Source organism: Pristiophorus japonicus, chromosome 17, assembly GCF_044704955.1.
Source record: "Pristiophorus japonicus isolate sPriJap1 chromosome 17, sPriJap1.hap1, whole genome shotgun sequence".
Lineage (NCBI taxonomy): Eukaryota > Metazoa > Chordata > Chondrichthyes > Pristiophoridae > Pristiophorus > Pristiophorus japonicus.
In genome coordinates, this window is record NC_091993.1 from 7016121 (window position 1) to 7037568 (window position 21448).

General features: G+C 45.1%; 1 protein-coding gene across 1 annotated transcript in view; it reads left to right on the forward strand.

The window, feature by feature from the left end:
• The first annotated feature begins 897 nt into the window (after positions 1-897).
• The window catches only part of lysmd4 (LysM, putative peptidoglycan-binding, domain containing 4), a 32434-nt gene continuing 11883 nt past the window's right edge, over positions 898-21448 (forward strand). The window contains exon 1 of the mRNA XM_070859294.1: positions 898-1094. The gene's annotated coding sequence lies outside the window, so the exon portion shown is untranslated. The remainder of the gene's footprint in view (positions 1095-21448) is intronic.

Here is a 21448-nt window from a genome sequence, read left to right on the forward strand (position 1 = left end):
GACCGATCAGACAGGACTATGGAGAGCCCAGGTTAGATGGCACTTGGCCACTTGCTGTGGGATTGTGTGGGGAGGCAGGATGGCCGCAGCCTCTGCACCTTGCAATGATTTGCATTGAATGTGCATTGATGTACACACAGCCCGCACTGCCTGCTGGCCAGCCCGCAGCATCCCAGACCCCAGGCAGCGCAGCCAGCCCCGGGCACTGCAGGCACGTCGACAGCGCGGCGCCGCCTGCCCTGCCGAGGCCCCGCCATTGGTCGCTTCGGTCCACCGCCGCTCACCATTGGTCGGTGCGGCGTCCGGCGGCTCACCATTGGTCGGTGCGGCGTCCGGCGCCTCATCATTGGTCGCTCAGGCTGCGGCGGCTCACCATTGGTCGGTGCGGCTGCGGCGGCTCACCATTGGTCGCTCAGGCTCCGGCGGCTCACCATTGGTCGGTGCGGCGTCCGGCGGCTCGCCATTGGTCGCTCAGGCTCCGGCGGCTCACCATTGGTCGGTGCGGCGTCCGGCGGCTCACCATTGGTCGCTCAGGCTCCGGCGGCTCACCATTGGTCGGTGCGGCATCCAGCGGCTCACCATTGGTCGGTGCGGCGTCCGGCGGCTCACCATTGGTCGCTCAGACTGCGGCGGCTCACCATTGGTCGCTCAGGCTCCGGCGGCTCACCATTGGTCGGTGCGGCTGCGACGGCTCACCATTGGTCGGTGCGGCGTCCGGCGGCTCACCATTGGTCGCTCAGGCTCCGGCGGCTCGCCATTGGTCGCTTGTTTTCCCCCCCCCCCACCACCACCGCCGCTGCCAGGCCGAGTCCCGGCCGCCGATTGGCCGGCGCGGCTGTCACTCAGGGCCTGGGCCTATCGAGGCCGGCGGGGCGGGGCGGAGCCCGGGGGGAGAGCGGGGGCCGGCTGTTGTGGTAAGTGAGCGGCCGGGGAAATCAAGGCCCAAAAGGCGGGCGGACTGACTGATTGACGGGCCGCACGGCCGGAGGCCTCCCTCAGAGTTGCTGAGCGATTGGGAGCAGCGCCCTGAGCCCGCGGATCGCCCGCCCGTCCGGCCGGCCGGGCCTGGCGCTTGGATGGAGGCTGTGACTGTGGTGAGTGTGTGTCGGGCGGGCAGTGGGCAGCACTCCGGCCTCAGACACAAGCTTCTGGGTTCACATCCCCCTCCAGGCACACACACCCAGGCTGACACTGCGGGGCAGTGCTGAGGGAGAGCCGCACTGTCGCAGGTGCCGCCTTTCCGACGAGACGTTAAACCGACGCCCCTCGGGTGGTCCCAAATTGAAAACCCCGGGCATAAACTTTTAAAAGCCAGCAAAGAACGACTGAAAAAATAATAAATAAAGGGAAGATAGATTATGAAAGTAAACCAGCTCAAAATATAAAAACAGTAAGAGTTTCTACAGGTACATAAAAAGGAAAAGAGTAGCTCAATTAAATGTTGGTCCCCAAGAGGATGAGACTGGGGAATTAATAATGGGGAACAAGGGACTGGCAGAGACGTTGAACAAATATTTTGTATCGGGCTTCATGGTCGAAGACACTAAAAACATCCCAATGGTGGATAATCAAGGGAGGAAATATGGAGGGAGGAACTTAATGCAATCGCTACAAAAGTGGTACTCGGTAAAATAATGGGACTAAAGGCGGACGAGTCCCCTGGACCTGGTGGCTTCCATCCTAGGGTCTTAAAAGAAGTGGCTGCGGAGATAGTGGATGCATTGGTTGTGATCTACCAAAATTCCCGAGATTCAGCGGATTGGAAAACCGCAAATGTAACGCCCCTTTTTTAAAAAGGAGGCAGACAAAAAGCAGGAAACTATAGACCAGCTAACCTAACATCTGTCGTTGGGGGAAATGCTGGAGTCCATTATTAAGGAAGCAGTAGCAGGACATTTGGGAAAAACATGATTCAATCAAGCAGAGTCAGCATGGTTTTATGAAAGTGAAATCATGTTTGACAAATTTGCTGGAGTTCTTTGAGGATGTAACGAGCAGGGTGGATAAGGGGGAACCAGTGGATGTGGTGTATTTGGATTTCCTGAAGGCATTCGATAAGATGCCACGTAAAAAGTTACTGCACAAGATAAAAGTTCGCAGGGTTGGGGGTAATATATTAGCATGGATAGAGGATTGGCTGTCTAACAGAAAACAGAATCTGGATGAATGAGTCATTTTCCGGTTGGCAAACAGTAACTAGTGGGGTGCCGCAGGAATCATTGCTGGGTCCACAACTATTTACAACCTATATTAATGACTTGGATGAAGGAACCTAATGTTGCCAAGTTGGCTGATGATACAAAGATGGGTGGGAAAGCAAATTGTGAGGCGGACACACAAAATCTGCAAAGTGATATAGACAGGCTAAGTGATTGGGCTAAAATTTGGCAGATGGAGTATAATGTGGGAAATGTGAGATTATCCACTTTGGCAGAAAAATTAGAAAAGCAAATTATAATTTAAATGGAGAAAAATTGCAAAGTGTTGCAGTACATAGGGACCTGGAGGTCCTTGTGCACGAAACACAAAAAGTGAGTATGCAAGTACAGCAAGTAATCAGGAAGGCAAATGGAATGTTAGCCTTTATTGCAAGGGGGATAGAGTATAAAAGCAGAGAAGTCCTGCCACAATTGTACAGGGTATTGGTGAGGCCACATCTGGAGTACTGCGTACAGTTTTGGTCTCCATATTGAAGGAAGGATATACTTGTATTGGAGGCAGTTCAGAGAAGGTTCACTAGGTTGATTCTGGAGATGAGGGGGTTGACTTAAGTTGGTTGGGTCTAAACTCATTGGCGTTCAGAAGAATGAGAGGTGATCTTATCACAACATATAAGATAATGAGGGGGCTAGACAAGGTGGATGTAGAGAGGATATTTCCACTCATAGGAGAAACTAAAATTAGGGGACATAGCCTCAGAATAAGGGGCTGCTCATTTAAAACTGAGATGAGGGAGGGTTGTAAATCTATGGAATTCTCTGCCCCGGAGAGCTGTGGAGGCTGGGTCATTGAATATATTTAAGGTGGTGATAGACAGATTTTTCAGCGATAAGGGAATAAAAGGTAATGGGGAACGGGCAGAGAAGTGGAGCTGAGTCCATGATCTTATTAAATGGCGGTGCAGGCTCGAGGAGCCAGGTGGCCTACTCTTGCTCCTATTTCTTACGTAAACGATCCCATGGCATTACTCAAATTTGTCCTGGCTGATATTTATCCCTCAATCAACTTCACTCATTTTAAAAAAAAAACAGATTGGCCCTGAATTCGCGGCCCCTACAGGCGCGTACGAGGTGCACACGCACCCATGGTGTCCCGCAAGTTTCGGGTTTAGGTATGTGAAGCTCATGCACCTAAATCCGGAACTTGTGATCTGCCAAGAATCCTCTTGACGCGATCGCCCTCATCCAAAGTAAAGGACCTCCGCGCGCGGAGAGACGGGCTGTTTGCCCAGCGAATGGCCTCAAAATTCTTACACCTGCAAAAGGAGGATCAGTATAAGACTTTTAACAGACAGAAAAAAAAATGTTTTTCAATAATTTAAACATTATAATCCTCTTGAATAAGGTAAGTTTATTTTTAGTCCTTTTTAAAATATGTAAATTTATTTTTCAAAAAATTAAACTTGTTTTACATAATGAATTAAATGTCATTTTGATTACTTTTAAGTAGGTGCTGTTTTAAAAACAATTATTGAAAGTGTTTTGGGGGTGTTTCCATTCATAATTAGTGATTCAGTACATGTGGATCGCTCCACAAATATGAATGGGAATACCCCTACTTGGATTGGTTGGGCCGGCCCACGTGATTCCAGGGACGCGTGCGAACCGCCCAGAAGTCCATGGGATATGTGGGCTTCAATGCAGGCCTTCAGGTAGAGGGCCAGGACCAAAAGACTCCGAACCTCCCAGACCACCAGGTAGATTCGTAGAATTTTTTCAGGTGGGAGGCATCTGCCCGCCGGAAGCCTCCAACCGCAATTTCTGTGCCATTATCCGGTCATTATAACACTGCCGTATGTGGGAGCTTGCTGTGCAGTCATTGGCTGCCCTGTTTCCAACATTACAACAGTGACTACACTTCAAAAGTACTTCATTGAGTATAAAACGCTTTGGGACATGTGGTGGTCGTGAAAGGCACTATATAGATGCAAATCTCTGTGCTTGAGTCGTTGGGTGAAGTTACCTCAAGAGTTAACTGTAACACCTGGGGCCTTCCTGGGTGTCCAGCATCACAACAATATGTATTGTATGATTTTTAAAAAACTAGAAAATGCAACACTCCGTATCTATGGAGTGAGGAATGTACCTTTTGTCAGATCCCAAACAATAAATCTGGTGCTTGAGGACCATTGATTGGAAAACACTGCAGTTTCCCTGCAAGGATAGTTGCTGACCTCTGCCATGTCATTTCAGGGGAAATCTCTGGAAAAAGGCTTTATGCCCCACTTCTTTCACTCCACCATTGGTGGCTGTGCTTTCAAGCCTTCTCAATCTACGCTCTGGAATTCTCCCTGTAAAGCATCCAACCTCTCTCTCTCTTCCTTTTAAGACCCTCCTTAAAACCTACCCATTTGATCACATTTTTGATAACCTATCCTAATGTCGCCTTCTTTGGCATGGTTCCAATTTTTGTCTGATTAGGCTCCTGTGAAGCGTCTTGGGATGTTTTATTGTGCTAACCATGTTGTATAAAGGCAAGCTATTGTTGTATTATCACGAAAACATAATCACAAGATGAATCTCTAAGACCCTTTGGCTGCCAGAGACTAGCAAATTACTTGCCTGTCTGCCTTCTCAGCAAGAAAGAAAGAAAGAAAGAAAGAAAGACAGACAGACAGACTTCTATTTATATAGTGCTTTTCACGACCACCGGATGTCCCAAAGTGCTTTACAGTCAATGAAGTACTTTTTGAAGCGTAGTCACTGTTGTAATGTAGGAAACCTGGCAGCCAATTTGTACACAGCAAGCTCCCACAAACAGCTTGTGACATCAAATGTGGTAATCAGATCATCTATTTTTAGTCATGTTGATTTGAGGGATAAATATTGGCCAGGACACCAGGGATAACTCCCCTGCTCTTCTTCGAAATACTGCCATGGGATCTTTTACGTCCACCTGAGAGGGCAGACGGGGCCTCGGTTTAACGTCTCATCTGAAAGACGGTTCCTCCGACAGTGCCGCACTCGCTTAGCACTGCACTGGAGTGTCAGCCTAAATTTATGTGCTTAAGTCCCTGGAGTGAGATTTGAACTCACAGCCTTCTGACTCGGAGGAAGAATGAGTAAGACTAACAAAATGAAGAAAGACTGCATTGGGGAATATATATGTGTACGCGTGTGCATGCTAGAACTGCCAAATTATAGGTAATGTTTTAAATGGTTCCGACAGTGGTACCTGATGTATTTAACCAACACACAGTATCAAAGACTCAAAGTGATAAACACACCAGCTGATCAGGCATCATCTATGGATAGAATAGACAAATTAATATTTTGGGTGTGTCTTCTGTCAAAATACTCAGTAAACTCATTTGTCTGATTAAAATCTATACCTTTGGCCTGTGGGCCTGTTGAATACTGTCAGGTTTTATTTGTTTTTACCATGCAGATAGACATTCTATTTCTCAATGGTACATCAGCAGTGGGAAAGAAAAAGCTTGCAGTTATCTTTTACAGCCTCAGGATGTCCCAAGGTGCCTCACAGCCAATTAAGTACTTTTCAAAGTGTAGTCATTGTTGTAATGTAGGGAAATGTGGCAGCTAGTTTGTGCACAGCAAGGATTCAAAAGCAATGAGATAAATAGCCAGATAATCTGTTTTTGTTGGCATTGGTTGAGGAATGAATTTTGGCCAGGACACCGGCAAAACTCCCCTCCTCTCTTTCGATGGGATCTTTTAATGAGGTTTAATGTCTCGTCCCAAAGATAGCATCTCCCAACAGTGCAGCGTTCCCTCAGTGCTGCACTGAACTGCCAGCCCAGCTTATGTAGTCTCTGAGGTAGGGCTTCAACTTATGATTTCTGACTTAGACGAGAGTGCTACCACTGAGCTAAGGCTGGCATCGACATTTGTGCGCAAGTTGTTGTCATGTAAGGCTGGAGTTCCAAAAGAAGTGTCACTAAGCTTAAGTTGCCCTTGGGGGAGAAGTTTGTCAGCTTTCACTAAACTATCTAAGAAATCAACCATGTAATTTTTTTAATGTCTGACAGCACAATTCATTTCAAGCACTCGCTTGATTTTTGTGTGTCCCCTGGATAGCTTAGGTCATTGTGAATTTTTACCAAATGTGATGCCATTAGTGAGTGGATTGTGCTTGATAATGGGATCACTCCAGTGAAATACAAGACACCGTGGTTTTTCAGCTGCTCTTATGAAATGGGAAAACTTTCACAGGTTTATATCCGTTTGCTTGTTGAGATTTGTCCGTTCGTGTGTAACAGCACATTGTGTAGCACTGGTTCGATGCCTTGTGTGTGCTGAGTTAGGTGATCTCAGGCCAAGTGTCCTTGAGCTAATGAGGGACAAATCTGCCAGATTTACTGCTCCGGATTTGTTGTTTAGCATCAATAACAACGGCTTTTATTTATATAGCGCTGTTAATGTAGTAAAACATCCTAAGGCACTTCACAGCAGTGTTATAAGACAAAACAAATACATTTGACACCAAGCCACATAAGAAGAAATTACGGCAGTTGAGGTAGGTTTTAAGGAGCGTCTTAAAGGAGAGAAGAGAGGCGGAGAGCTTTAGGGAGGGAGTTTCAGAACTTGGGGCCCAGGCAGCTGAAGGCACGGCCACCAATGGTTGAGCGATTTATAATCAGGGATGCTCCCTGGAGGAAACGTGTGCGTGTATGGATGGTAGGTGAGAACAAGTTCAAGCTCCGCTGTGATGTCCCACATCGAGTCAACTCACCAGCTAAGCTGGTGCTTGGCTGTGGTATCGGAGGGCTGGTTGAACTCAAAACCTTACCCCAAATTGACCTTCATCGTCAGCAGAGAAGGCAAGAAAGTTGGGTGAAAAAAAATCCAAAATAATGTATTACTATGCACAACTGGGTTACTTCCATGAGGTTTAGGATGGCTTTTTCATCACATCGTTTCCCCAATAAGTTGAGCAATGTTAGTCGCATGTTTTATTCAATAAGTAGACCGATCATTTGTTTCATTTTTTTAATGCAACAGTGTTTGGTATAATTTAAGGTGCTAGATTTAATAAAGCGAAGTGTTGCTTTGTTTAGTTATAGGATACACTCAAAAGTTTTCACACCTATACCTGTTAATACTTTAGTTTCTTGTTGGTAGTTGTGATTCCCTGTCGTATAATAGGGATTTTTCCTTATTTCGAACAGCCCTGTAATGGCTTAGTTGTTAGATTCCATAATAAAGTGTTAAGTAAACCACATCCATAGAATTTAAACTTGGTGAAATCAGGAAATGGATGCTATACATAATTTGCTCACTTGCATAGTTTCGGTATAGTTAAAGTTTTTGGGCGAGTGAGGTCACAGCCAACTTTTATGGGCAAACATTTCTACTGTTTGCTGTTGATAGCAAAATTATTTTTTACATTAGTAGAGTAAATGGGTATTTTCCAACCCTGATCCAAATAGTGTCAAACAATCCAAGTATAAGTATAAACTTTCCACACCTCTTGATACAACAAATATGTGGGCACAGGTGTCTTGTTCACTGGTATAGCTGAGTGTATTTTATCTCAGTAATAATCCTTCTCTTGTTAATGTGCTGGAGAAATGCATAGAATGTCAGTCACAATGACAACAATTAGAGTACACACAGGGCCAATAAAAAAGAAGTCCTCTTTTCAGCTGTTTTACAATGAGAAGTGTAGTAACATTGAAGGTAGAGTAGAACAGTTCTCTCAAGTTTCACCATAACCATTCTGAGCTTACCAAAGCCTCTCCAGCATGCAAACTAGTTTAGAAAAAATAAAATGAATAAAGTGTATCCGCACAAGTATTTCTGGTCTATTGAATGAGTGCTGCCTCAGTTTCCTTTAGTCGGGCAAGATCCTAATTTAAGTCCATGTCAATCTCCCTGCACAAAGGGTGAATTGGCTGGTGGCCATTTTCTTTCCTCTTTAGATTGTAAAGAGACTTATAGAATCATAGAAATTTATAGTATGAAAAGAGGCCATTTTGGCCCATTGCGTCCGCGCCGGCCGACAAAGAGCTATCTAGCCGAATCCCACTTTCCAGCTCTTGGTCCGTAGCCATGTAGGTTACGGCACTTCAAGTGCACATTCAAGAAATCTTTAGATGTGAGGGTTTCTGCCTCTACCACCTTTTCAGGCAGTGAGTTCCAGACCCCCACCGCCCTCTGGGTGAAGAAATTTCCCCTCAAATCCCCTCTAAACCTCCTACCAATTACTTTAAATCTATGCCCCCTGGTTGTTGACTCCTCTGCGAAGGAAAATAGGTCCTTTGTATCCACTCTATCTTGGCCCTTCATAATTTTATACACCTCAATAAGGTCTGCCCTCAGCCTCCTCTGTTCCAAAGAAAACAAACCCAGCCTATTCAATCTTTCCTCATAGCTAAAATTCTCCAGTCCAGGCAACATTTTCGTAAATTTCCTCTGCACGCTCTCTACTTCAACAGGAAATGGTTTTGTCCAGTGTTTATAGCCAGCATTCTTCCCACTAATCTCAGCATACGTCAGATAGAGGGAAGATATTTAGCTGAGTCAATTCTGCACTTCACAAGCAGCACGAGATCCACCTCAGCAGCTAGATTTCACTTCTGAATCCCCAGCCCCATCACGTGCCTTCGGACATCTCCTGTCTGCGCAAATTGAATTTGTAAAATAAACAAATAAAACAAAAATGTTTGATTTTAGTAGGTTTGTACATTTCGGGAACTTGATTTTAGCAGAGGAAGAAATTGGCAGATGGGAATGGGAACCAGAAAGGAGCAGGGTGGGAGAAACAGGGGAATGGGCAGGTTTGTATTTTCAGTGGAGCTGTCCAGCAGCATAAACACCACCCAAAAAGCACCCTAGTAAATTCCATTACGAAGGCTAGTCAACTTTCACAAGATACGACTTCCTGATGGCATGTTAGCCTTGTTCTTTGTTATACTACAATAAAAGCAGAACTGATGAATGTTCGAAAAGAACACATACTTAAGAAGCATTGAAAGGGGGGAGGGGAAGAACAAAAGGGAAGGTCTGTGATAGGGTGGAAGGCAGGAGAGATTAGAAAGCCTTCTGACGAAGGGTCGTCGACCCGAAATGTTAACTCTTTTTCTCTCCACAGATGCTGCCTGACCCGCTGAGATTTCCAGCATTCTCTGTTTTTATTTCAGATTCCAGCATCCGCGGTATTTTGCTTTTGTCTTTGTTATCCTGTTGTACTTTAATTTGAAGCTAAATACAGAATATCACATAGCTTAATCTAACCGATCCTGCTGGTTTTGACGACGTCATAAGCCTTGAAAACAAAGTTCTGTTTGTTTATAGAATTAAAACCCACACATTATGCTTACCATTGTAATTTTTCCAGACATTTAATTGTGTTTTCCTGTGCATGCACTTTACCGTACCATACACTGCTGAATGAACTTAAATATGGTTTGATGGTGATAGGAAAACATTGGTGCCGTTTACTTATCATGTTAAGTGGAATAACATTCCTATTCTAATTGAAGCTTGTGTACTAATTTCCCATTGTTTTTGCTGTGTTGGGTACCTACATTCAGAGCTCTAAGTCACTTTACCATGTGCATGGCTGGATTAGGTAGAGACGTGAACTATTGATAACATTCAGGGATGATATCTTGGCCCTGAATTTCCTCGCGGGCTGGCATTAAATGAGGGAGTAAAGTGGTGCAAGAGACCTGACTGGGCAGCCAATCGGGTGAGACCCAGAAACTCTGGGTTTATAAAAGATCCCATGGCACTATTTCGAAGAATAGCAGGGGAGTTATGCCTGATGTCCTACCCAATATTTATCCCTCAATCAACATCACTGAAGCAGATTATCTGGTCATTATCACATTGCTGCTTGTGGGTCCTTGATGTGCACAAATTGGCTGCCACACTTCCTACATTACAACAGTGACTACACTTCAATAAGTACTTCATTGGCTGAAAAGTGCTTTGGGACGTCCGGTAGTCCTGAAAGACATTATATAAATGCAAGTCTGTCTTTTCTTTCTATGGTTTCCCACTCTGGCATTCCAAGTACTCCTACATCCTTTGCACTCACTGATCTTGCAAGCAGCAAGAAACTGGCATCCAGATCCTGTTAGGAATGGCAGTGGGGCCCATTGAGGTCTTCAGATCCGATTCATGGCCTGGAAGACCCCCAGAATTGTGCCTGGTAAACCTGGTAAAATGTTGACATCGACCCTCTTGCAATGAGGAACAGTTACAAACATGGCAGTAATTTATGGTTGGGGCCCTTCAGTGGAGTCCCGAAGTGGCCATGCTGCATGTTCCTCTACCTCCCGTGTAACAGGTGCCCATGATGCACCCATACTGACGCAGGCATCTGCTTGGATTATTTGAATTGGCTGATCTGTGACACTCCGGTGTGGTCAGGAGTAGAGTTCAGTGGAACAGCTCTTGCACATATGTTCGACTATAGACACAAATTTTCAGCACCATACCCCTAATAGTGACGACAGGCAGATTACATACATGCAAGATCATTAATAACATATTTAGATGTGAAGCGGGAGAGGCCTAAATATCTGACTAGTGATGAAACTGATTTAATTTACAGTAATTTTTCCAGATTTATCATTTCCATACTGTTGACCATATTGATGCCCTACTTTTTATGACCAGACCTGGAATACTGCACGCAGTTCAGGACAAGCACCAGAGGCAGTGCAGGGAACAGTAAAGCGCATGCACAGGGAAACACATAATTAAATGTCTGGAAAAATTGCAACAGTAAGCATAATATGTGGGTTTTAATTCTAAATACAAATAGAACTTTGTTTTCCAGGCTTATTGCGGCTAATTTCTAATGTTCAAGATCTGAACTATGAGAAAAGACTGGTGAAAGGGGCTTTTCAGTCTTGAAAGGTGTCGTCTGAGAGGTGCTCTTCTCAGGGTATATAGAACAACAACAACTTGCATTAACATAGTGCCTATAAACACACAAACAAAACTCCAAAGTACTTCAGAGGTGTAACAAAAATCGAACACTGAGCCAACACGATGTTAGGAGGAGTGACCATAAGCTGGGTCGACGAGGTGAATTTTTAGAAGGATCAATACATTGTAAAATCAGGCGGGGTGTTAGATTGAATTGGATAACCTTGTCTTCCCATTGACTGTGGATAAAGTTCACTGTTACAAGTGTGCACCTGTTAAAGAAAACTAAAAATACAAAGCTGCTAATTGGGAACAATTCAATCTTGTCAGTAATTTTCTGAACAGTTTTATTATTGCTTGATTTGGGATAAAGCACAAGTAAGATTTGTCTTACCAGCATCTCTGGAATTACTATTTTACCATGGAGTGAAGATTACTAGGCCTGTTCATCCCAAGATTAGCAATTGTATTCAAAATACTGCAGTGAGTCAAAAACAGAGGTGTTTTCACAGTTTTAATTGTAATATTTACAGTTTGCAGCCAAGTAGAGAAGGACGGGTGATGTAAATGTTTGAACTGTAGACCCACACCTCATGTTTAGGTAATGTTTGTTTTTGCTAACACTAAGAAAGGTAATGGTTTTTCAGTAACTAGGTAATTTGGTGCAAAATGCGCCTTCTTTACACAACAGTGTATTGTAGGATTGTCAGTCTTGCAATAAAGTTTGCAGCAGAACTGGTCTGAAATTGGTGTAAAGACAGCAGCAGAATCTTTGGTATTTTCAACCATTTTGTAGCATGATGCAAAAATAGCTCCCCCACAAAAATGTGAGTGCTTATTTTCTGATTGTTCATTCCGGCACACAGCCTTGCTTGCCAGAAGAGCATATCGGGAAATCACGTAAAGTAATTTTAATTACTCCCATGATTTCCCGATATACAGACCCATTGGGTGAGCCTCAATGCCAGGAGCGACAGGGTAATGAGGCCAACAGGGTAACATGATATCAATGTATCCTGCAGACAGAGACTTGAATTTAAAAGTCAACCATTCAAGTCACGCAGAGTAATACATCAATACCGTCTACTCTTAATCAAAATTGCGAGCATTAAGTTCCCACTTTGCTGTATTATTTACATTACTTAATTTGAATTATTTGTTTAGTGCAAACAATGACTGAATTGTGAGGAGTAAAGTGTACCAGTCCAAAATGTCACTGAGGTCTGATGGCTTATACAGAACATTCAAACCACTACAAAGCATGTGTATCTGGGAACAGGAGGAGGCCATTCAGCCCTTCGCACCTGGCCTGCCATTCAATTAGACCATGGCTGATCAAACTCCATTTGCCTACCTTTGCTCCATATGCCTTGATACTCTTATCAGAATGTACAGAGATGCTTACACAATGCTGTACACTGGTGCAAATGTTTCACTGCAGCTGGGAGGTAAGTCAGTGAGTGTTTACATAAGTACAGGGTATCGCAATAAGGATTGGGCGAATTGTCTCCTATTTGCAGTATATAAATGCATACAGGTGTATTGTGATATCAGATGCATCATTTTTGTGATTTGCGACGTGTGTAATCTTAAGTAACCTTCGTTACCAGAGTGCTTTTCTTTATTTTGTGGCAATGCGTTATACTCATTAGTTGTTGGCATACTGATGTGCCTTAAAGTGTGATCCATAGAAAAGCACGAGCTGCCTGTTAATGCAGAACTCTAGGTTTTAGGTGTTTTGAAAGCTGACCTTTAGCTAGCAAGATTATTTGAGTAGATTTAGGACAACCTCGTACTATTGTTATGGAATGTATCCAGTCCCAAAGACCGAGGGAAGAAGGTTTACACACACTCATCACCCATTTGCAAATGTGCTATTTAGTGGGTTAATGATGATGTTTTCCACTTCAGTTTGAGGCCATCAATAAAGTACTTCACTCCTATTCTACTTTCATTAATTTATTTTTTTTCTTTGATGTTTCTATAACATGATGTCATTGGAACTGAGCCTGATTCTGGGACATCCCACATATATTAGCATGGATAGAGAATTGGCTGGCGAACAGAAAGCAGAGAGTCGGGATAAATGGGTCCTTTTCCGGTTGGAAATCAGTAGTTAGTGGTGTGCCACAGGGATCAGTGCTGGGACCACAACTGTTTACAATATACATAGATGACCTAGAAGAGGGGACAGAGTGTAGTGCAACAAAATTTGCAGATGACACTAAGATTAGTGGGAAAGCAGGTTGTGTAGAGGACACAGAGAGGCTGCAAAGAGATTTGGATAGGTTAAGCGAATGGGCTAAGGTTTGGCAGATGGAATACAATGTCGGAAAGTGTGAGGTCATCCACCTTGGGGGGGGAAAAAAAACAGTAAACGGGAATATTATTTGAATGGGGAGAAATTACAACATGCTGTGGTGCAGAGGGACCTGGGGGTCCCAAAAAGTTAGTTTGCAGGTGCAGCAGGTAATCAGGAAGGCGAATGGAATGTTGGCCTTCATTGCGAGAGGAATGGAGTACAAAAGCAGGGAGGTCTTGCTGCAACTGTATAAGGTATTGGTGAGGCCGCACCTGGAGTACTGCGTGCAGTTTTGGTCACCTTACTTAAGGAAGGATATACTAGCTTTGGAAGGGGTACAGAGACGATTCACTAGGCTGATTCCAGAAATGAGGGAGTTACCTTATGATGATAGATTGAGTAGACTGGGTCTTTACTCATTGGAGTTCAGAAGGATGAGGGGTGATCTTATAGAAACATTTAAAATCATGAAAGGGATAGACAAGATGGAGGCAGAGAGGTTGTTTCCACTGGTAGAGGAGACTAGAACTAGGGGGCATAGAAACATAGAAAATAGGTGCAGGAGTAGGCCATTCGGCCCTTCGAGCCTGCACCGCCATTCAATGAGTTCATGGCTGAACATGTAACCTCAGTACCCCATTCCTGCTTTCTCGCCATACCCCTTGATCCCCTAGTAGTAAGGACTACATCTAACTACCATTAACAGGTGTTGACCATTGACAGATTGCAGTGATTTTCCCTTCAAGGACCGTTCTGCATCCAAACTATTCCTTTGTTACATGGGGGGCACATTTGAAACAACAACATTTATACCGTTTCATGGGGGCTGTGTTGGCACTCGACCTCTGACATTACCATCGGAGGCAACTTAGGCGGAGGACAGAGGCAGGGAGCAGGGCAGCAAAATGTGGCCAGAGGGCGAAGGCCCAACAGGAGACCTTACCCTCTGAGTATTCTGGCAGCAGTTCCCCTACATCAATTTCACTGAGGAACAGTGTTCGAAGGCTGCGCTTCAGCAAGGACATGGTCACAGAGCTCTGCTGTCTGCTGCAATCAGACCTTGAACCTCAGACCAGGCTAAGGATGGCTCTCTGTGGCAGTCAAGGTCATCATCGCGCTCAATTTCTATGCCAATGGATCCTTCCAGTGTGTGACAGGAGACATCCTCAACATCTCCCAATTTGCCATCCATTGCATCCATGAGGTCATACTGAGTCACAGATTCTCTGTACAGAAGGAGGAGGGACTTCATTTCCTTCCCCCTGAACAATGCCACATCATTAAACTGCGTGGCCCTCTCCCTTGAAGCGGGACTCCCAACAACCATTGCACAAAAGATTTCTCAGTTGCTGAAGTGTCTGACAGCAATGCTGAAAATGGACAGTTGGAGGTTGAAATTACCTCTCCTTTAAGAGCTAGATCGAGCTCCTTCAAGAACATAGAAACATAGGAAGGAATATAGGAACACAAGAGCAGGAGTAGGCCATTCAGCCCCTCGAGCCTGTTCCATCAATCAATGAGAGCATAGCCTCAAAATACGGAATTTCTTCTCCCAGAGGGTTGTGAATCTGGAATTCTCTGCCCAAGGAAGCAGTTGAGGCTAGCTCATTGAATGTATTCAAGTCACCGATAGATAGATTTTTAAGCAATAAGGGAATTAAGGGTTACGGGGAGAGGGCGGGTAAGTGGAGCTGAGTCCACGGCCAGATCAGCCATGATCTTATTGAATGGCGGAGCAGGCTCGAGGGGCTAGATGGCCTACTCCTGTTCTTAATTCTTATGTTCTTATATCTTTTGAAGGTGGCAGGACAGGTTAAGAAGGCACTTTTTAAAAAAAAAAACATATGGGATCCTTGGCTTTATTAATAGAGGAATGGAATACAGAAGCAAGGAAGTTACGCTAAACCTTTACCACTGGTTAGGCCTCAGCTGGGTTCGTGTGTTCAATTCTGGACACCACACTTTAGGGAGGATGTCAAGGCCTTGGAGAGGTTGCGGAAGAGATTTATTAGAATGGTACCAGCGAAGAGGGACTTGAGTTAAGTGGAGAGATTAGAGAAGTTGTAGTTCTCCTTGGAGCAGAGAAGTTTAAGAGGAGATTTGATAGAGGTGATTATCACATTTGTTTGTGGGAGCTTGCTGTGTGCAAATTGGCTGCCGCGTTTCCTACATTACAACAGTGAGAACATTCCGAAAAGTACTTCATTGCCTCTAAAGCACTTTGAGATGTCCGGTGGTTGTTAAAGGCGCTATATAAAATGCAAGTCCTTTTCAAAATCATGAACGGTTTTGATAGAGTAAATAAGAAGAAACTGTTTCCAGTGGCAGAAGGATCGGTAACCATAGGACACAGATTTAAGATGATTGGCAAAAGAACCAGAGGTGACATGAGGAAACAATAATTGATACAGCGAGTTGTTGTGATTTGGAATGCACTGCCTGAAAGGGTGGTGGATACAGATTCAACAGTGACAAGAGAGGCCTGGAGAGAGAAAAACACCAGAAACTTACCCAATAAGTAACTCACCACCACAGCATAAATCGCAAAGAATATAAAATGAAAACCAATCACACTTGCCTGAGGTGGGCATTACTGACCTCACTGCAGTCGCGACAGCTCGGACCGCCAATTTCACATGCGGTCCCAGCACGACGCTCTACTGAGCGCGACGAATCGGGTGGGAGCCAAAAATTGAGCCGGTGTCACAACCATGGGCGCTGCACCGGCTCACCTCTTTCGGGCGGCAATGCTCCACGCCCCGCTGAAACCGGCAACCAAAATCCCGGCGGGGAGCTAGAAGTTGGCCACCCGCCCGGAAGAGCTTACCATCACCATTGGCGCCCCTCCGGGGTGAAAACAGAGGCGGCAACACATGGGAAATCCAGCCCCTAGAGTGTAAGGTTGTCCAAAAAGAAGAACTCCCTGACTACACTAGCATGTTTTTTTTTCCATTTCTTGCACTATCTATCCTTTTTCCCCCCCCCCACCCCCCCTTCTGAATATTATTTAGTGAGCAGTAGGCCGTGTTTTGGTGTGGATTTTTTTCTCATTAGAATTTTAGTTAACACTATCTAACTTAATTTCACAGAGCAGGGAGAGATTTTCCGTCCAGTCTGTCAGGGCAGAATTGAACCCTAGAGGCTAAAGAACTAATACCAGCTGGATCCCTGGAATTTTGGTCGGTGTTGGAGATAAATTCTGAAAGCTATTTTAAAACAGGGCTACAGCACTCGTTGTAAGGCATATACCTAATATGTAAATATTTTGGTTTTAGAGGGCAGCCACTAGAAACCACAAATCAAACGAGTTTCTAATCCACACTACTATAAAACTGTGGTTTCCTGTACGGAACTACTGATTTCCCCATCCCTCTTACTGTGCTGTGTTGGACATGCCAATGTCTATGGCAGTGTGGTAAAGTAGATGAGCAGCGTTACTGCTTCCAGAGGTACTGAGACATCCCTGAAGATGTGGTTTTCACCTGGACCTCGAGAGGCGACCGGAGGAAGAGGCACCATCTCAGCAGAGGTCCAGTACAGATCAGCAGTGCAGTTTTCCGCTTGCTTGCCTGTGGAGCCCTTCCCGAGCAATTGAGCAAGGCCCGACGACTAGAAATAAAGTCACAAAGTACAACCATCGAGCAACTTTCAAAAAGTCAAAAGGTGGATTGCTTGTAACATTGGCTGCCATTTGCCCTGATTGTATTGTGTGTTCAGAACAAAAAAACCCAGAAAAGAAAATGTTGCTCAGGCTGCTATATAACTAAGCCAGGTTGGATCTTGGTGACAAGACCCCATTCTGGTCTCTGAGCGCCATAAGCCAGTACAACTGAAGTATTGTGCAGGTGGTGATGGTGTTGAAACCATGTGAGCTGGTTTACTTTCTACCTTCTTTGTTTTTATTTGCCTATCCCTGGTGATTGTTTGTATAGTTGAATGGACTGGAGTCACCTGTAGGCCAAACCAGGTACAGCAGTGAAAACCGGTTTCTTTGCTGGAAGCACATTGCCGAATCTGTTATTTCTTAGGACAATTAACCAGCTTTTATGGCCACCTTTTAAATCCAGACGCTAAACCACAAATCTACAGCTTTGTGTCAAACCTCTGAGCTTTCTACTCCAGAAAAACACCCTGTGTCACTCCCCGCTGCTGAGTTGCCAACCACAAGCGCACTGCTGCGGGGCAAACAACAAGCAGAGGCCAAGTGACCTTTGCACAGGAAGGCAGCAAAAAATCCAAAGGAACTTTTCTATTGACTACTTTTGTCATAGTCAGCTCATTGGCAGAGGCCTGAGAGCGGGCAGGCAGGCAGGCATGTTATCTGTCCCCCCACCTACACCTCTGCACAGCCTAGCATACCATTTGGAGTTGGTGAAGGAGGAGGGTGGGATTGAAGGGGAGGGGGGGGGGGAGCAAAGTCCAGCTCCACTTTAAAAATCACTCTCACAATGCATCTATTTGTTTATTTTGCAAGTCCTTCTCCAGTTCATAGAAGACTAAAGGAAAAAAGAAAGATTTGCATTTATATTTTCACAACGGCTCAAAGCGCTTCACAGCCAATGAAGAGTAGTCACTGTTGTAATGTAGGAAACGTAGCAGCCAATTTGTGCACAGTAAGCTCCCACTAACAGCAGTGTGATAATGACCAGATAATCTGTTTTTATTATATTGGCCAGGACACTGGGGATAACTCCAACAGTGTAGCATTCCCTCAGCACTGCACTGGAGTGTCAGCCTAGATTTTTGTGCTCGAGTCCCTGGAGTGGGACTTGAACCCACAACCTTCTGACTGAGAGGTGAGAGTGCTACCCACTGAGCCACATCTGGTTGAGATGAGTTACATGATTTATTCCGAGGACTTTGCCTGGTCTCCTGTTGAGTCAGTCATGGAGAGGTGTCTGAGAAGGGAGGGAAAATCACTAAGGGGTAGATATAATAATGGTCTTAAAATATAGTTTGCCAATTTAATGTATTTTCAAGCCATATCTATATCTAGCGTTTAAAAGAAATGGCCATTTTTTACACACTGCTCTTTATTTAAAAAAAAACAAAGCTGGGCCTCTACCTTCCTGGAACCTCTGAATTTGATTTGTTTTGTTTGGTGGTTGGAAGAGGAGGAGAGACATCATGTCCCTCACATATGTCTCCAAGCGCTCCACAGACAATGAATTGCTTTGGAGTTCAGTGACTGATCGGCAGGCAAATGCAGCAACCATTTTGTGCACAGCAACATCCCACAAACAGAAATGAGACTGTTAAAAATGGTCTGTTAATCTGTTTTTGGTGGTGATTGCGGGAAGAATATCGGCTCGGACACTGGGAGAACTTGCTACTTTTCTTTGCAATGTGCCGTGAGATCTTTAACACCCGACTTGGACCACCAGAACATACAGATGGGGCCTCAACAGTACTGCATGGGAATGTCAGCCAAGATCATGAGTGGGGATTTTGAACTCTTAACCTCTGACTTCGTTATGAGAGTACTACCGACGCGACACGTAAGCTTTACTGTTATGGGAAGCCCTAGAGAGTGATGAGTGCGAATGGTATATGACAGTGTTTATCTGCTGTGTCAGAGTCTGGTTGATTTTGGCTCTGCTACCAGAGCTGTAACAATTACCTATCTGGGTGTGGTGGAGTTTATTCAAGAAAGCTGTGTAATCTATGTAGGTGGAAATATTTGTATCAACCAGCTGTTGGCAGGGAGCTAGGAATGAAGATTAGATTTCAAGGAATGCCTTTCTGCCAATAACAACGCCCCCTCTCCACCCCCAGCTTTCTCCAAAGGCCACACATACAACTGGATATAATACTTTGCACTAAATAACCTTGGTCATGGGTAACAGGAAAGGCCCTGTAGCAAACCCATTGATTTTAATGCGATTTGACATTGAATGTAATAGTGGAGATTTTCCTCCTCCTCCCCTCCTGCCAAACCTCCCAGGATCGGGCAGCCCCTAAGCCAGTTAAACGCGCCAATTCCCATTCAAGTCAATGGAGCTGCTGCAATCATGGCATCAGCTGTTCAGAATCAAGGCTGCTGCAATATTACTTCATTAACAATTGGAATTAAAAATTGGTGGCAAGTTTGTCTTCAGTCCACAAAGTAGAGTCTTCTAATCATTTGCACCAAACTATTTTTAATTTCAGTTCCACGACTTAACTTGGAGGGTTAAAATACTTTTTGACACTCCCAAGTTTCTCACCAACCACTAATATTCTCCAACATGCCGAATGAGACACTGTTGAGGGGTCTGTCCATGACTTTTGTGATGTTGCACTGTTCACACACAACAAAATCTTCCCGATTTCAAATCACTGAAGGCAAAATCCACCCTGGTGTCATGCTCTGATGGCTCGAGAGAAAGTCAGTCTGACCTGTTTAGGAATGTCAATTAACGTCACCAGCATATCAAGTGTTTCCTTGATCGGGTGAGCTTTGATTTCTCCAAATGTCTGCACCAAAAAAAATTGCGCTATTAGCTGACTTTATATGCACACTTCAACATTAGCCTGTATATCCGATTCCATACCAAGTTCCACCCCTCTATCATTCTCGTCTTCGCTGACCCACACAGACTACCAGTGCCTTAGATTTTAAATTCTCATCCTTGTGTTTAAATTCCTACATCATCTCACTCCTCCCTATCGCTGTAACTTCTTCTAGACCCCCCCCCCCCGGCCCACGCCCCCCCCCCCCCCATGGCCTTCCATCGCCCTACCATTAGCGGAGGCACCCACCACTTTCCACCACCCCCTTCAAGACTCCATAAAACCCACCTCTTGATCAAGCTGGGTGTTAATACTGTTTCTCTTGCCACAGATGCTGCCTGACCTGCTGAGCATTTTCTGTTTTTTTATTATTAAACTATAAGCTCACTGCGATATGAGTGTGCACTTGGTCCGTGCAGCAGAGCAGGTCTCCAGTCGTCCTGGTTAACCCTTGCCACTGGATAAAGGCCTAGCTCTGTCGAGCCCGTGTGATGGCTGATGTGCAACGGTCACCACACATTTTTTTTTAAAATCCACGCACAGGCATCTTCCACCCCCCTCAATTGGAGTTCAGGACTGGAACATCGGGTCCTTCATTGAAACGTCTGTGAACTCATGTGGAAGCAACTCATCCTCGTTCGAGGGACTGCCTATGATAAGGACAGCCCTCCTAATCCCTCCACCATTGGCGTGATGCTTGTTTACCCCATGCCTCGATGAAACGCCTTGGGACATTAAAGCTGCTACATAAGTGCAAGTTGCTGTTATTGCAGTCAGAATGAGTTAGTTAGTCCTCTCAACTGTCCCTGTTTTGCAAAAGATTTTAGAGCTATGACGAGAAACTGTAAAGTCTGGTGGACTGCCCTATAAGCAAGTAATCCGTTCCCGAGTAAATGACACAAACTGAAAACTTTATCTCGCAACCAGAAATATTTTAGTTCATGCTGTACATAACATACATTTGTCAAGTCCTAAATGCAGCTTGCCTTTTCTTTGTGCAGTGTTCTGCCCATCCCACACTGGGCACAATGGGGCCAAGTTTTGGCCTGAGTTGCTCCTGTTTTTTTTGGAGCAACTGGGTTTAGAATGGAGTATCTTAGAAATTGCAATTCTCGGCATTTAGTTTGCTCCAGTTCTAGTCAGTTAGAACAGTTTCAGTTTGGAACAGATTTTTTTTTTCAAAAGGGGGCGTGTCCGGCCACTTTGAAAGTTTAGGCAGCGAAAACTTACTCCAAACCATCTTAGAATGGAGTAAGTGTAGATTTTTGTACGCTCAGAAAAAGGTGGGTGGAGGAGGGGGGAGAAGGTGGGTGGAGGAGGAGGGACGCAGAGGTCGCCGGGGGGGGGGGTTGGAGACGCGGAGGTCGCGGGGGAGGGGATAGAGAGCGGAGGTCGAGTCGCGGGGGGAGGGGAGAGAGCGGAGGTCGGGGGGGAATCGCGAGAGTGGCGGGGGGGGGAGAGGAGAGCGGGGTGGCGGGGGGAGAGAGAACGGGTTGGCGGGAGAGAGCGCGGAGGTCGGGATGGGGGGGGAGAGGGAGCGGAGGTCGGGGTGGGGGGGGGGAGAGAGAGCGGAGGTCGGGGTGGGGGGGAG